This window comes from Saccopteryx leptura, chromosome 5 (genome assembly GCF_036850995.1).
Source record: "Saccopteryx leptura isolate mSacLep1 chromosome 5, mSacLep1_pri_phased_curated, whole genome shotgun sequence".
Lineage (NCBI taxonomy): Eukaryota > Metazoa > Chordata > Mammalia > Chiroptera > Emballonuridae > Saccopteryx > Saccopteryx leptura.
The window spans coordinates 129,636,577-129,651,155 of record NC_089507.1 but is presented as its reverse complement, the minus strand read 5'-3'; the positions used below and the strand labels follow the sequence as shown (position 1 = coordinate 129,651,155).

Genomic DNA, 14,579 nt, shown 5'->3' with positions numbered 1-14,579 from the left:
AGTCTTTCCTTCCTCAACCAGCAGCCTGAGAATCCAGCTATGGGGTTGCTGCTGCCTCTGCCTGGATAGTAAGAGGCTCAAAGAGCGGGCAACTCCCCACTCTTATTTCCACTCAGCACAGGGCTCTGGGTAAGGCTCAGTCAGTCAGAGCTGCTAGCATAATCAGGCGGGGCTTCCGCCTACTCAAAGACCTCTGGCTCTGTCACTCTGTCCAATAATACGGGCGGGTCTTCGCGTGCAGACCAGGATGTTAGACCGGAAGTCTCGCACTCTGAGTGAAACCCTGCGCCCGCAATGAAAAGTTCCAATGTTGGAATTGGCTCTCGCTCGTCCCAGTGTGCCGCTCTTTCAAGGCGCTGGGGCAGCCCGTGACTCTGCCCTCGGCCCACACAAAGGCCACTGACTCTGCCCCTTCGTGGGACAACATGGGCTCCCACTCCGGAGGTGCTGGGAGGAGTCTCCTTCCCACTCTCCATGCGCGCAGACCAGGATGTGAGGTCGGAGTCTCGCCCTCTGAGTGAAACCTCCCGCCCGCACTGAAAAGTTCCAGTGTTGGAATTAGCTCTCGCTCCCTCCCCGTGTGCGGCTCTCCCCGGGTGCTGGGGCAGCCCGGAGGCTTTCGGCCCACACAAAGACCTTTGACTCTGCCTCTCTGTGGAGTAACATGGGGTACCCTCCGGGGGCTTTGGAAGGAATCTCTCGCCCACTATGCGCCTACCAGGGGATCAGGTAAAATGGCTGTGCCGCTTGTCTTTCTTTGTCTGGGTTTGGTGTGAGTGTTAGCTGTATTGCCCAGGTTGTCACAGGAACAGTTTTTCCTTGGCTTGGATCTCCGTGCCACAGCCTGGTTCGGCCGTTTGTGCTGCGGCCTGGATCTATTCACCCCCTTTGCCCGCCTTAGTTTCTATATTCTCAGTTTCCAGTGAAAATCGCCCTGTTTAGGTTAGTGAGGAAGGTGGAGCATTTCTTACTCCCTATTTCCTTTGGTGTTTGGTTATATATTTAGCCAATTTTTCGCTCGATCATACCTTTGGGTGTATTGCGAAACATCTGGAGGCTCCAAGGATAGGTTTTTCTGTTTCTGGTTGAAGATCTTGTTGAGGTTTGGGGGAGATTTATCGGTATCGCTTCCTACTCCGCCATTACTCTGACGTCATCTCCGAATTATTTTTTTAATGTGTTGTATTCATTTACTAGTACTTTATTTAGGATTTTAGCATCTGTATTTATTAAAGATATTGATCTGTAGTTTTCTGGGGGGGGGGGGGGGTTTGGTTGTTTTTTTTTGTTTGTTTTTTGTTGGTTTTTTTTTTGTCTTTGCCAGGTTTTGGTCTGAGGGTTATGTTGGTCTCATAAAATGTATTTGGAATTATTGCTTCTTCTTCAATTTTTTTGGAAGATTTTGAGTAGAATAGGAACCAAGTCTTCTTTGAATGTTTAATAAAATTCACTCTTATAGCCGTCTGGCCCTGGACTTTTATTTTTTGGTAGGTTTTTAAAAAATTTTTAAATTAAATTTAATGCAGTAACATTGACAAATCAAGGTACATATGTTGAGAGAAAACATCTCCAGATTATTTTGACATTTCATTATGCTGCATACCCCTCACCCAGAGTCAAATTGTCTTCCATCACTTTCTATCTGGTTTTCTTTGTGCTCCTCACCTCCCCCCACCCCCCTCTCTTCTTCCTCGCTCCATCTCCTGCCCACACCCTCCCCCGTTACAGTCACACTCTTGTCCATGTCTCTGAGTCTCATTTTTATGTCCCATCTATGTATGGATTCATATAGTTCTTAGTTTTTTCTGATTTACTTATTTCACTCCGTATAATGTTATCAAGGTCCGTCCATGTTATTATAAGTGATCCTATGTCATCATTTCTTATGGCTGAGTAGTATCCCATAGTATATATGTACCAAAGCTTTTTAATCCACTAGTCCTCTAATGGATACTTGGGCTGTTTCCAGATCTTCGCAATTGTGAACAATGCTGCCACAAACATGGGGGTGCATTTCTCCTTTTGGAGCAGTTCTATGGTGTCCTTGGGGTATATTCCTAAAAGTGGCATAGCTGGGTCAAAAGGCAGTTTGATTTTCAGTTTTTTGAGGAATCTCCATACTGTTTTCCACAGAGGCTGCACCAATCTGCATTCCCACCAGCAGTGCAGGAGGGTTGCCTTTTCTCCACATCCTCGCCAGCACTTATTCTGTGTTGTTTTGTTGATGAGTGCAATTCTCACTGGTGTGAGGTGATATCACATTGTGGTTTTAATTTGCATTTCTCTAATGATTAGTGATGTTGAGCATTTTTTCATATGCCTATTGGCCATCTGTATGTCCTCTTGGAGAAGTGTCTATTCATATCTTTTTTTTTTTTCTTTTTGCGGGTTGACACTTTATTCACTGACCCACCTGGCCAAGGCTGGGAGAGTACTTCTTATTATAATGTGCATTTTAATGAGTAGTCACGTTTTTAAGGAACAATGTTATGGACTGTTTGCTATGGCAGCATCATGAGTAAAAGGTTGTGAACAGGAATCAGATAGCCTGGGCTCAGTCTGGCTCTGCCTTTCTTGAGTTATGTGGCCCTGGTCAGGTTCGTTTTTTTTGTTTTTCCCCAATAATTTTATTTTTAATGGGGTGACATCAATAAATCAGGATACATATATCCAAAGATAACAAGTCCAGGTTATCTTGTCTTTCAATTATGTTGCATACCCATCACCCAAAGTCAGATTGTCCTCTGTCACCTCTATCTAGTTTTCTTTGTGCCCCTCCCCCTCCCCCTTTCCCTCTCCCTTTCCCCCCTCCCCACTTAACCACCACACTCTTATCAATGTCTCTTAGTTTCACTTTTATGTCCCACCTACGTATGGAATAATGCAGTTACTGGTTTTTTCTGCTTTACTTATTTCTCTTCGTATCATGTTATCAAGATCCCACCATTTTGCTGTAAATGATCCGATGTCATCATTTCTTATGGCTGAGTAGTATTCCATAGTGTATATGTGCCACATCTTCTTTATCCAGTCATCTATTGATGGGCTTTTTGGTTGTTTCCATGTCCTGGCCACTGTAAACAATGCTGCAATGAACATGGGGCTGCGTGTGTTTTTTTTGTTTTGTTTTTTTGTTTGTTTGTTTTTTGCATTTTTCTGAAGCTGGAAACAGGGAGAGACAGTCTGACAGACTCCCGCATGCGCCAACCGGGATCCACCCGGCACGCCCACCAGGGGGCGACGCTCTTCCCACCAGGGGGCGATGCTCTGCCCATCCTGGGCGTCGCCATGTTGCGACCAGAGCCACTCTAGCGCCTGAGGCAGAGGCCACAGAGCCATCCCCAGCGCCCGGGCAATCTTTGCTCCAATGGAGCCTTGGCTGCGGGAGGGGAAGAGAGAGACAGAGAGGAAGGCGCGGCGGAGGGGTGGAGAAGCAAATGGGCGCTTCTCCTGTGTGCCCTGGCCGGGAATCGAACCCGGGTCCTCCGCACGCTAGGCTGATGCTCTACCGCTGAGCCAACCGGCCAGGGCCGCATGTGATTTTACATATCAATGTTTCTGAGTTTTGGGGGTATATACCCAGTAGAGGGATTGCTGGGTCATAAGGTAGTTCTATTTTCAGTTTTTTGAGGAACCACCATACTTTCTTCCATAATGGTTGTACTACTTTACATTCCCACCAACAGTGTATGAGGGTTCCTTTTTCTCCACAGCCTCTCCAACATTTGCTATTACCTGTCTTGTTAATAATAGCTAATCTAACAGGTGTGAGGTGGTATCTCATTGCAGTTTTGATTTGCATTTCTCTAATAACTAAAGAAGATGAGCATCTTTTCATATATCTGTTGGCCATTTGTACTTCCATCTGGGAGAAGTGTCTGTTCATGTCCTCTTCCCATTTTTTTATTGGATTGTTTGTTTGTTTGTTGTTGAGTTTTATGAGTTCTTTGTATATTTTGGATATTAGGCCCTTATCTGAGCTGTTGTTTGAAAATATCATTTCCCATTTAGTTGGCTTTCTGTTTATTTTGTTATCAGTTTCTCTTGCTGAGCAAAAACTTCTTAGTCTGATGTAGTTTCATTCATTAATTTTTGCCTTCACTTCTCTTGCCTTTGGAGTCAAATTCATAAAATGCTTTTTAAAACCCAGGCTCATGAGTTGAGCACATATGTCTTCTTCTATGTACTTAATTGTTTCAGGTCTTATGTTTAGATCTTTGATCCATTTTGAGTTAATTTTAGTACAGGGGAACAAATTGTAGTCCAGTTTCATTCTTTTGTATGTGGCTTTCCAGTTTTCCCAGCACCATTTCGTGAAGAGGCTTTCTTTTCTCCATTGTGTGTTGTTGGCCCCTTTATTCTATTCCTTTCTTTTTCCCACTTTTTGTTTGGATTGTTTGTCTTCCTGTTGTTGAGATTTACAAGTTCATTATAAATTTTGGTTATTAACCCCTTATCAGATATATTTTCAAATATGTTCTCTCATTGTGTGGTTTGTCTTTTTATTCTGTTCTTATTGTCTTTAGCTGTGCAAAAGCTTTTTAGTTTGATATAGTCCCATTTGTTTGTTCTGTCTTTTATTTCACTTCCCCGTCGAGATAAATCAGCAAATATATTGCTCCGAGAAATGTTAGAGAGCTTACTGCCTATGTTTTCTTCTAAGATGCTTATGGTTTCACGGCTTACATTTAAGTATTTTATCCATTTTGAGTTAATTTTTGTGAATGGTGTAAGTTGGTGGTCTAGGTTCATTTTTTGCAGGTAGCTGTCCATTTTTCCCAACATCATTTATTAAAGAGGCTTTACTCCATTGTATTTCCTTACCTCCTTTGTCAAATATCAGTTGTCCATAAAAGTGTGGGTTTATTTCTGGGTTCTCTGTTCTGTTCCACTAATATATATGTCTGTTCTTATGCCAGTATCATGCTGTTTTGATTACAATGGCCTTGTACTATAACTTGATATCAGAAAGTGTGATACCTCCCACTTTATTCTTTATTTTTTTAAGATTGCTGAGGCTATTTGTGTTCTCTTTTGGTTCCATATAAATTTTTGAAATATGTGATCTATATCTTTGAAGTATATCATTGGTATTTTAATTGGTATTGCATTGAATTTATAAATTGCTTTGAGTAATATAGACATTTTAATGATGTTTATTCTTCCTAACCATGAGCATGGTATATGATTCCACTTGTTTGTATCTTCCTTGATTTCTTTTATCAATGTTTTATAATTTTCCGAGTACAAGTCTTTAGTCTCCTTGGTTAATTTTACTCCTAGTTACTTTATTTTTTTGGTTGTAATAGTGAAGGGGATTGTTTCCTTAATTTCTCTATCTGACTATTCATTGTTGGCGTATAAAAATACCTCTGATTTCTGAGTATTAATTTTATATCCTGTCACTTTCCTGAATTCATTTATCAGGTTCAGTAGTTTTTTCACTGAGACTTTAGGGTTTTCTATATACAATATCATATCATCTGCAAATAATGATAGTTTTACTTCTTCTTTTCCAACTTGAATGCCTTTTATTTCTTCTTCTTGTCTTATTGCTGTGCTAGGACTTCCAGGACTATGTTGAATAAGAGTAATGAAAGGGGGCACCCCTGCCTTGTTCCTGATCTTAAGGTGATTGCTTTTAATTTTTGCTCATTGAGTGTGATGCTGTTGGCTGTGGGTTTGTCATAGATGTCTTTTATCATGTTGAGGTATGTTCCCTGTATTCCCACTTTGCTGAGAGTTCTGATCATGAATGGGTGCTGGATTTCATAAAATGCTTTTTCTGCATCTATTGAAATTACCATATGGTTTTTCTTTTTCTTTTTGTTTATGTGATGAATCACATTGATTGATTTGCAAATATTGTACCAGCCTTGCCTCCCCAGAATAAATCCCACTTGATCATAGTGTATGATTTTTTCCTTATATTATTGGATCTGGTTTGCTAATATTTTGCTGAGGATTTTAGCATCTAAATTCATCAGGGATATTGGCCTATAATTTTCTTTCTTTGTGTTGTCTTTGACTGGTTTTGGAATCGGAATTATGTTCACCTCATAAAAGGATCTTGGCAGTCTTCCTTCCTCTTGAATTTTTTGAAATAGCTTGAGAAGGATAGGAGTTAGTTCTTCTTTGAATATTTTGTAGAATTCACTTGTGAAGCCATCAGGTCCCAGACTTTTCTTTGTTGGGAGTTTTTTGATAACTGTTTCGATCTCCTTTGTTGTAATCGGTCTGTTTAGGTTTTCTGATTCTTCCAAATTGATTTTTGGAAGATTTTATGTTTCAAGGTATTTTTCCCTTTCATCTAGGTTGTCTAGTTTTTTGGCATACAGTTCTTCATAGTATTTTCTTACAATATTTTGTATTTCTGTTGTGTCAGTTGTTATTTCTCCACTCTCATTTCTAATTTTATTTATTTGAGTCCTCTCTCTTTTTTTCTTGGTGAGTCTAGTTAAAGGTTCATTGATCTTGTTTACCTTTTGATAGAACCAGCTCCTAGTTTCATTGATCCTCTGTATTGTTTCTTTAGCCTCTATGTCATTTATTTCTACTTTGATCTTTATTATTTCCTTCCTTCTACTACATTTGGGCTTTACTTGCTCTTTTTTTTTCTAGTTCTTTTAGATGTAGGGTTAAGTTGTTTATTTGAGATTTTTCTAGTTTATTAAAGTGGGCCTGTAGTGCTACTGCTTTTGCTGTATCCCTTTAATTTTGAGCTGTTGCATACTCATTGTCATTTGTTTCTAGGAATTTTTTTGTTTCTTCTTTGAACTCATTCTTAATCCATTTGTTATTTAATAACCTGCTATTTAGTTGCTATGTGTTTGAGAACTTTTGAGCTTTTCTGTTGTGGTTGATTTCTAGTTTCATGCCATTGTGATCAAAGTGCTTGATATGATTTTAATCTTCTTAAATTTGTTGAGACCATTTTTGTGCCCTAACATGTGGTCTATCCTAGAAAATGTACCATGAGCACTTGAAAAGAATTTATATTCTGCTGCTTTAGGGTGAAAGATTCTGAAGATATCTATTAAATTGAGTTGATCTAGTGTGTTCTTTAAGTCTGCTGTTTCTTTGTTAATTTTCTTTCTTGAGGCTCTATCTAGTGATGTTAGTGGAGTATTGAAATCCCCTACTTTTATAGTATTGCTGTTGATCTCGCCCTTTATATCCATCAAAGTCTGCTTTGTATATTTAGGTGCTCCGATATTAGGTGCATAGATATTTATAATAGTTATATCTTCCTGTTGGATTACTCCTTTTATCATTATGTAGTGGCCTTCTTTATCTCTTACTATATCCTTTGTTTAAAAGTTCATTTTGTCTTATATAAATATTGCTACCCCAACTTTTCTTTTTTTCATTTCCATTTGCATGAAATGTTTTTTTCCATCCTTTTACCTTCAATTATGGGCATCTTTTTTTTTAAGGTGTGACAGCTCTTGTAGACAGCATATGGACAGGTCCTATTTTCTTATCCATGCAGGTACCCTATGCCTTTTGATTGGATCATTTAATCCATTTACATTTAAGGTTATTATTGATATGTAGTTGTTTATTGCCATTTTATTCTTTAAAGCTGTATTCCTCTTTTGCTATATTCTTTCCCCCCTTTGATTTGTTTACAACAGGCCCCTTCACATTTCATGCAGCATTGGTTTGATTGTAATGAATTCCTTGAGTTTTTTTTGTCTGGGAAGCGTTTTATTTTTCCTTCAATTTTAAATAATAGCGTTGCTGGATAAAATAGTCTTGATTGTACGTTCTTGTTCTGCATTACTTTGAATATTTTTTGCCATTTTCTTCTGGCCTCAAGTGTTTCTGTTGAGAAGTCGGATGTCATCCTTATTGGAGCTCCTTTGTAGGTGATAGTTTTTTGTTTTTTTTTCTCTTGCAGCTTTTAATATTTTCTTTTTATCACTTAGCTTTGGTATTTTAATTATGATGTGTCTGGTGTAGGTTTCTTGGGTTTCTCTTTAATGGAGTAGTCTGTGCTTCTTGAACTTGTGAGAGTTCCTCCTGCATTAATTTAGGGAAGTTTTCCACTGTGATATGATTGAACAAAGTTTCTATCCCTTTTTCTTTCTCTTCTTCTTCAGGAATCCCTATGATGCAGATGTTATTTCTCTTCATGTTGTCATAGAGCTCTCTTAGAGTTTCCTCAGACTTTTTTTTTCTTCTCTGCCTTCTTGCGTTCATTCAAGTTGTCCTCCAACTTGCTGATTTGATCCTCAGCTCTATCCATCCTGTTTTTAATTCCTTCCATTGTAGTCTTCATTTCTGATATTGTATTTGTCATCTCTGACTGATTCTTTTTTAATATTTCAATATTCATTTTTATACTTGCTATTTCTTTATTTAGCTGTTTGTAATGACTATTCATTGTTCTTCTAAGATCCCTAAGCATCCTTACAATTATTATTTTAAACTCTGAATCCAGAAGTTTGGTTATTTCCATTTCACTCAGTTCTTCTTAAGATTTCTCTTGTGGTTTCATTTGGATTTCACTTCTTTGTCTTCTCATTATGTCTGTGCATTTGGGTATTTTGTTTGTAGAGCTTGTTGAGTCTAGGCTTGGTGTTGTCTCCCTCCAGTTTTCAATTGTGTCATTTCTAGGTCTTCTTGGGTTAGCATCAGCTATTATTTGTAATCCACTTTTGGATTTAGGCTGCTTTGAAGTCTTGATTTGTTTGTTTTCTTAACAGGTGATAGTTTTGTTTACTCATATCAGCAGGGGGTTTCCTTGAAACTGTATCCAGGAATGAAGTAGGTGTAACCTGAGACTCTGAAGGCCTCATCTACCAGTTAATCTCTCTGGGGGCAGGGTATTTTCTCAGCTTCAGTAAGGGGAGGTGTATCTCAGATCCCCATGGAGATCTGAGTTACTGCTCCTCCTCCGCACTTCTTGTTTTCAGCTGTGTCCTGTTGTGCTGACTGGAACTGGAGAGATGTCTGGAGATCTGTGATCTGGAAGCAATTTATTCTTTTATTTTGTGGAAGGATCAGTCCTTTCTCCAGCTATGGCCACTTCCAGCACTGGATGAGTCAGCTCTTTAGGTCGTCCCCTGCATTCCTCTGCCCCTCACCATCTGTCCCTCTCTCCCCCCTTTCCTCTTGGAAGAAAAGCCAGTCCTTTCAACACACCTCGCTCCCTGGTTGCCAGGCAAGTGGCTGTGAGCAGTATTTTCTGCTCTTTTCCCTGGAGTGAGATGAGAGCCCCTCTGGCCTCTCAGCCTCACCCCCGCCTCTGTACCTGTAAGCAGGGGAGATTAAGGCACTTTCTACCAGGTTTGTTGTGGCTTCTTCTTTGCTCCTTGGTTTTTGAGAGCTGTTCTTGTAGTCCAGAGTTGGTTTTTCATGCTGTGTATTCCTCAATTGATTTGTATTCCAGTTTGGTGGTGAGAGCTGGGAGTCTGCCTACTCCGCTGTCATCTTCAGGTCCCCCATTTTTGTATGTTTTTGATAGATGTTTCTATTTCCTTCCTGCTTATGAGTCTGTTTAGGCTTTCTGCTTCTTCATGACTCAGTCTAGGAAGATTGTATTTTTTTTAGGAATTTATCCATTTCTTCTAGATTGTTAAATTTGGTGACATATAGTTTTTCATAGTATTCTACAATAATTCTTTGTATATCTATGATATCTGTGGTGATTTCTCCTTTTCATTTTGGATGTGAGCCTTTTTTCCTTTTTCCATAGTGAGTCTTGCTAAGGGTTTGTCAATTTTCTTTTTCTTTTTAAAGAATCAGCTCTTTGTTTTATTGATATTTTCTATAGTTTTTCTGTTCTCTTTTTTATTTACTTCTTCTCTGATTATTATTATTTCCCCTTTGTGCTTGTTTTGGGTTGCTTCTGTTCTTGTTTTTCTAGTTCCTTAAGATGTGATGTTAAGTTGTTTACTTGGACTCTCTCCTGTTTGTTCACCTAAGCCTGTAGTGATATGAACTTCTCTCTTATTACTGCTTTTGCTGCATCCCAGAGATTCTTATATGTTGTGTTGTCATTTTCGTTTGTCTGTATGTATCTCTTGATTTCTGCTTTTATTTCTTCTTTGACCCAGTCATTTTTTAGAAGTATGCTGTTTAATTTTCACATTTTTGTGGGTTTGTTTATTTCTTTTTTGCAGTGGAATTCTAGTTTCAAAGCTCTATGGTCAGAGAATATGCCTCGTATAATTTCAAACTTTCTGAATTTGTTGATGTTAGTTTTGTGGCCCAACATATGGTCAATTCTTCAGAATGTTTTATGTACACTAGAAAAAAATGTAAACTCTGGTGTTTTGGGATGAAATGTTCTGTTGATGTCTATCATATCAAATTTTTCTAGTGTGTCATTTAAGACCAATATTGCTTTATTGATTTTCAGTTTGGATGAATGATCTAGAGCCATCAGCAGTGTATAGAGGTTTCCAAGTATGATTGTAATTTTATTTTTAGATCAATTAGTTGATGTCTTATATACTTTGGTAATCCTTGTTTTGGTGCATATATATTAAGAAGTGTATGTCTTCTTGATTTAATGTCCCCTTTATCATTATGAAATGATCATCTTTGTCTCTGATTACCTTTGCAGTCTTTTAGTCAGCATTGTTAGATATGAGTATGGCTACACCTGCTTTTCTTTGGATGTTATTGCTTGGAGAATTGTTTTCCAACCTTTCATTTTGAATTTATTTTTGTCCTTGTAGCATAAATGTGTTTCTTGTAGGCAGCATACATTTGGATTTTCTTTTTTGATTTACTCTGCTACTCTGTGTCTTTTCATTGGTGAGTTCAATTGATTTGCATTTAATGTAATTATTGACACTTGAGGGATTCCTATTGCCATTTTATATATTGCTTTCTGATAGCTCTGTATCTTGTTTGGTTCTTCTCTTTTGTTTTTCTGTCATTTGTTTTTGTTTGGTTGTATTTCATACTACTTTCCTCTGTTTCTTCTTTTTTTTAAGCCATGTGTTTCTGTGTGATATTTTAAGGGGTGGTTACTATTAGGTAATAAAAAGGCTATGTATTATATTTATTGTAGTACATTATCTCATGAGTGCTTCTGCACGCCATCCTCCTTTGCTACTGTTAATCTTTATCCTCTCCTCTTTTTTGTTTTTGTTTTCAGAGATTAGTTCTGTTTTTATTGTGATCTTGTGCTGCTTTTACTTGTAATTTTGGGGGTTTTTTTCTTTGTATCTGGTTGGATAATCCCTTTTAGTATTTCCTGAAGTGGGTGTTTTCTGGTGATAAATTCCCTCATCTTCTCTATATATGTGAGTGTTCTTATTTCCCCTTTGTATGTGAAGGATAGCTTTGATGGATATAGTATTCTTGGCTGGAAGTTCCTCTCTTTCAGAACTTTAAATATTGGGTTCTACTCTCTTCTGGCTTGTAGAGTTTCTGCTGAGAAATCTGATGATAGCCTAATTGGCCTTCTTTTATATTTATATTCTTCTTTTCCTTGGCTGCCTTGAGAATTTTCTCTTTGCAATTGGTTTGTGATAATTTCATTATGATGTGCCTTCAAGTAGGTCTGTTTAGGTTAAGGTAACTCGGTGTTCTGTTTGCTTTTTGGATTCAAGGCTCTAATCTTTCCACAGTCTTGGGAATTTCTTATCAAGTTTTTGTTTGAATATGTTCTCCGTTCCATTTTTTCTCTCTTCTCCTTATGATATACCATTATTCTTATGTTGCTCTTTCTGATGGAATCAGACACTCCCTGTAGGGCTTACTCATTTTTTTAAAATTTGTGAGTCTTCTCTCCTCTTCTCTCTGTAGTATCTCTAGTTGGCTGTCTTCTATGTCACTAATTCTCCCCTCTATCTGGTCTATTGTATTAGCTAAGCTTGTTACCTCATTTTTCAGTTCATGTATTGAATTTTTTATCTCTGTTTGGTTACTTTTTTAAGTTTCAACTTCCTTGGTATAGTATTCTTTTTGTTCATTATATATTTTTTTGAGATTTCTAAATTTTCTTTCTGTGCTTTCTTGTATTTACTTGAGTATTTTTAGAACTTCATTTTTTAATTCTCTGTCATTAATTTTAAGTTTTCCAAACAAATTTTTTTCCTAGAGATTTTTTCATCTTCTATCTGAGCTACCTCTTTGTACTTTTTACCCATGATATTTTTATTTCTTTTTCCTTAATAGCATTTGAGAGTGGTATTGTTAATATGACTAATAAGAGATAATTAAAAAAATAAAATAAAAATTGAAAAGATACAGTGAAAAAATGAAAATGCTATAATGATAAGTGGAAAAACAATTACAGAGAACAGGGAGCAGGAACTTAGGGAAAATCACAAAAGAGAAAAAAAGAAGTAAAAAATATGCAAAATGCCAAAAAGAAAAATATGAATCCAAAGTATAATAATTTTTTGATAAATGATCAAATAAGAGAATCAAAATAAAACGTAATGGTTTTTGAAATGAAACCCTCATAAAAAACAAGAATGAAAAATGTAATATCTATGAATAATTAAGTTTAAGAGGAAAAGGAAAGAATAAAAAGGAAAGAAGATAAAATGTCCAAAATGGAAAAAAAAAGAGAAGTTATAAAAAATGTATTTTTTTCCTGGTTTTGAGAGGTAGCTTCTTCCCCCTTTTTCTTTTTTGGTGCTATACTACAGTTTTGCCCCTGTGGGGCTCTTGAGGAGAGGTTTGCTGTTGTGTAGCTATGGCAATGAGGTAGGCTGGAACTCAGTCCTGTTGGTAGGCGGGGCTTGTTAGGGCTTGGAGGCTCTGACAATGGGAGTCTCAGTTAGTTTTCTAGGTGCCTCTTCCCACATCTCTCTCACCTGAGCTAGCAGCCTGGGGACTTAGCTGTTAGGTTTACTCCAGACACAGCTTGCAGAGCAAGAGGCTCTAAGAGTAGCCAAGTCCTTCCTCCAGCACCGCTCAAGGCACAGTTTTGGGTAAGGCTTTGCCAACTAGAGCCACCAGCGAAAGCAGACAGGGCTGGGAGCTGATTGCAGATCAAGTGCCTTTCTAAGGGCCCAGGCATGTCTAATATGCCTCAGCACTCCACAGTTCTAATCTCCACAGGCTTCTTCTCCCTTGTGCACTGTTTGGTAGCCTGCAGCAAGCCACATGCGCACCCAGCCCCCACGAATTCAGCAGTGCACATGGAGGTTTGCTCCTGTCCACTTAGATGCACAGCACCTGTAATCTCCATCAAAGCTGGGAATGCAGGAATGTGCATTGAAACTTGTATCAACCCTGCAGAGGCACTCTATCCAGGCAGTCCCAGGCCTAGGGATCTTGTTCCTTGCTCACTTTCCATGCTAGTAGTCGCAGAGCCGGGATTAAACAAAGATGCTGGCAACAGCCCACACAGATGTCCAATGCTGATAATCTCGAGCTAAGCATTCAGCCCACGGGCACGCGCACCCTTTCCAGAGGTGCCAGGTGGATCCAATTGCACACTGCCTGTGATGGCAGAGCCAAGAGCGCACTAGCTGCTGGCATTGGTGCTAGTTTCTTCAGGTACTCCCCCCCCCCCACTGACAACCTTTGTTGGAGCCTGCCACACATGCTCACTCTGTGTCTGCGATGTCAGGCAATACCGGCATGTTCTCTCCTCTGCTTGATCATTCATCTTAACCCAGCTCCTTCCCTTTGCCCCAGACCCTTTGCTGCTTCACTTGATCCCAGACAAAAGAGGCCCTTCCTCAGATTGGTGAGGAAAGCAAAATACTCCATTCTCTGTCTTATTCTCTTCAGGTTAGATTATATATTCAGTCACCTTTTCACCCAGTCATACCTTTGTCTGGTGTGTGTATATTTTAGGTGCTCCTGAGAGTATTTCTGTGTCTTTAGTTGTTGAATCTGGTGAAATTTCAAGAGGAGATATCGAGAACACCCCTCACGGTGCCTTTTCTCTGACGTTGAGTTCTTTTGCCCATTTTTTAATTGGATTGTCTACCTTCCTGGTATTAAGTTTTAGAAGTTCTTTATAAATTTTGGTTATTAACCCCTTATCAGACATATTGGGGTCTTTATGAAGAAGATGGGCTTGGTGGTACTGTCCTCTAGGCTACTTCTTTTTCTTGTTCTTGGAATGCTACTTGAGGGTACAATTTTCCCTCTTGTTGCATGTGAGTATTAGATGCATTTGGTCCTTTAAGGGTACGGTTATCCCTTCAGGTTGGCTGGCTCTAAGAGTCAACTTTGATCATGTGTATTATACATTGTGCAATGTCTGTCCTGTTGGGTGTGTTTATTCTCCACAGTGTCTGTTGCCTGCTAGACTCCACCTTTGTGTGTGTTTGTGTGTTGCTTGTGTAGCTAGCTGAGTCTAGAGTTAGTGCTGTCTGCCACCCACTACAAGTAGTGTTGGTTCTAGTACTTCTTGGGTTGGTGTCAGCTGTTGTTTGTAACCTGCTGTGGGCTACCAGTCTGCAGCTACTGCACTTTTCACTGTTTGTGTCTGCATTTTCTGTGCCTGGGTACTGTGGGAGGGGCCAACCCCTGTATAAGGATTAGCTTCCTCGTGCTTAGAGATGACAGCAGCTCTGTAGAAGCCCCAAGCTCTGTAAGATTTGTACTTTTCAGCTGCTCCTCCTCCTCTTGCAGCTTCCTGGTCTTCC

General features: G+C 38.9%; 1 protein-coding gene across 1 annotated transcript in view; it reads left to right on the top strand.

The window, feature by feature from the left end:
* The window catches only part of MALRD1 (MAM and LDL receptor class A domain containing 1), an 837,423-nt gene that overhangs the window by 32,295 nt on the left and 790,549 nt on the right, over positions 1 to 14,579 (top strand). The gene's annotated exons all lie outside the window — the stretch shown is intronic.